Consider the following 2,500-nt stretch of genomic DNA (forward strand, 5'->3'; position numbering starts at 1 on the left):
CCGACTTGCGGGGCATATGCGCTGATAACCGTCAGCAATACACCTTCGATTTCCAGCTTCATAATCCTCACTCTGTCTGACACTGTGTTCACCTCCAGCACGCTCTTGACATACTCTTCCTTCAGAATGACCCCTACCCCATTTCTCCTCCCATTCGCACCATGGTAGAAGAGTTTGAACCCACCTGCGATACTCCTGGCCTTACTCCCCTTCCACCTTGTCTCTTGTCACCTTTCTTCTTTCCATCACGTCAGCCAGCTCTCTCCCTTTACTAGCCATAGTGCCAACATTCAAAGTTCCGACTGACTCTCACCTCCACACGCCTACCCTTCCTCCTCTCTAGCTGCCTCTGGACATGCCTTCCCCCTCTCCTTTTCCTTCGCCCAACAGTAGCCTAGTTTCCACCGGCACTCCGCTGGTTAACAGTACCGATGGCGGTCGTCGGTAACCCGAGCCTCGACCGATCCGGTATGGAAATCTTATTTATGATCCGCATATTTGATTTGGCAAAGATTTGACGCCGGATGCCCTTCCTGACGTAACCCTCCCCATTTGTCCGGGCTTGGGACCTGCACTAAGAATGCACTGGCTTGTGCATCCTCAGTGGCTGGGTTGCACGCTTTTCTATGTTTGCCCCTCACTTTTGTGGCGTGAACTATCAATTCTAGTAATACAGGTGTGTTTATGTTAGGTATCACAGACACACGCACACGCACAATATATGTCCAAAAGTATTGACATAACTGACCATTACACCTACAGGAGCTTTTCTGACATCTCATTCTGAATCCATAGAAACCCATATTCCACGAAGCTCCCGGCGCACAGTTTTGGTGCCGATGTTAATGCCAGGAGAAGTTTGGATCTCTGCAGTTATTGAGTGAACAGAGCGTTGGCGACTTGAGTTGCTGTTGTTCCTAAAGGCTTGCACTTTTCAATAATATGATGATATATGAAGCATAGAGAGTAAACGGGATAGATACCTTTTGAACAGCACCCTGTAGTACAGCACTTTGAAGGTACATATGTCGTCACTTGCTGTAGTGGTTTTTACTGATGGGCGTGGCCAGGTTTTCAGAAGCCTCTCAGTTGTCAATGTGAGAGCCAGGGGACGCGTCTGCCGTACGTTTAGGGTTAGGGTTAGGTGATTTCTCTGGTAGGGCTGCTTACACCACACCCCGGACTGGATTTGTTGCGTGTTTGTGTCCTGATCGATGGGCCAACTTAACACGCCTTCGGAGGGTGTCCGCCGGCCGGCTTTGCCGGCGTTCGGGCGGTCGGTTCCTCCGGTCTGGCGGATCGATGTCCTTTATTTAATGTTCTTAGTGGCGAGCAGAGTGCGGAGTGGGAGGGGCTCTACCGCGTAGTCGTCCTCTCCGTTGCACAGCTCGACAGCGTGCTCGGCGGTGCTCAGCCGGACCGTCTATCCCAGTTGCTCTTCCACGGCTCCCCTCGCGAGGCTTGCCGCCCCCCCCCCCCCTCCCCCTCCAACATCTGTATGGGGAGGGGTGGAACAGCTCCGTGTTTACCTCGCGGGGCTTCCCGGAAGACATTTTCTCAAAGTCCTCGTGTGACCGGTCTACTTTTTCATTGCGTTGTGTAGGAAAGACAGGACAACTTGTCTCCTTCATGGGATCTGTATTCTGTCGCATATAAACAGAGCAGGTTTCTGGAAGCTTCAGATCAGCTCCTACTGTAGCCTCTTTCTACATGTCCAAAGCGGGAAAGAGCGCGTAGCTCGCAATACAGGTTTTTTTTTTTTTTTTTTACAAAAACACATAAAACATAGCAGTCGCGTATAAACAGGACAGATTTCAGGAAACTTTAGATCAGCTCCTACTGTAGCATACGCAGGAATTGGGACCCACATTAGGAATGGATAAAATAAATTACAGGGGCAGACAAAAATGAACACGTACATACGTTTTGGGCTTCTAACAGGAAATGGCGTCACAACAGGGAGGGGTTACTAACTGGGATGGGCTACTATAAGCGTTGGTAATGACAATAATAATAATCACGTCGTGATACTTTGTGTAAACGATACAACATATGTTGGTTATGACGTTTTTAACCATGCTACACTCGCACGCTTGAAAAAGAAAAAGAAGAGCAACGTCTGGGGTTTTTCTTCTTTCCACCTCAAAGGAAGGGTCGAATTCCCGACCGGTGTTTACCGAACACCGGCCGCGGGATCCGTCACTTACCCGTCCGTACAGAGCGGCAGCGGCAGCGGCAGCGGCAGCGGCAGCGGCAGCGGCGGCGGCGGCGGCGGCGGCGGCGGCGGGCGGCGGCAGCGGCAGCGGCGCAGCGGCAGCGCAGCGGCAGCGGCAGCAGCAGCAGCAGCAGCACGAGCTCTCGTTCTCGGGTGCGCAAAGCAGCCCGGTGTTTGTTGCCGGGCTCGGCGACAAGAGGCTATCTGGTTGTCCTGCCAGTAGCATATGCTTGTCTCAAAGATTAAGCCATGCAAGTCTAAGTACACACGGTCCCGTACAGTGAA

The sequence above is a fragment of the Lampris incognitus genome, unplaced genomic scaffold (genome assembly GCF_029633865.1).
Source record: "Lampris incognitus isolate fLamInc1 unplaced genomic scaffold, fLamInc1.hap2 scaffold_82, whole genome shotgun sequence".
Lineage (NCBI taxonomy): Eukaryota > Metazoa > Chordata > Actinopteri > Lampriformes > Lampridae > Lampris > Lampris incognitus.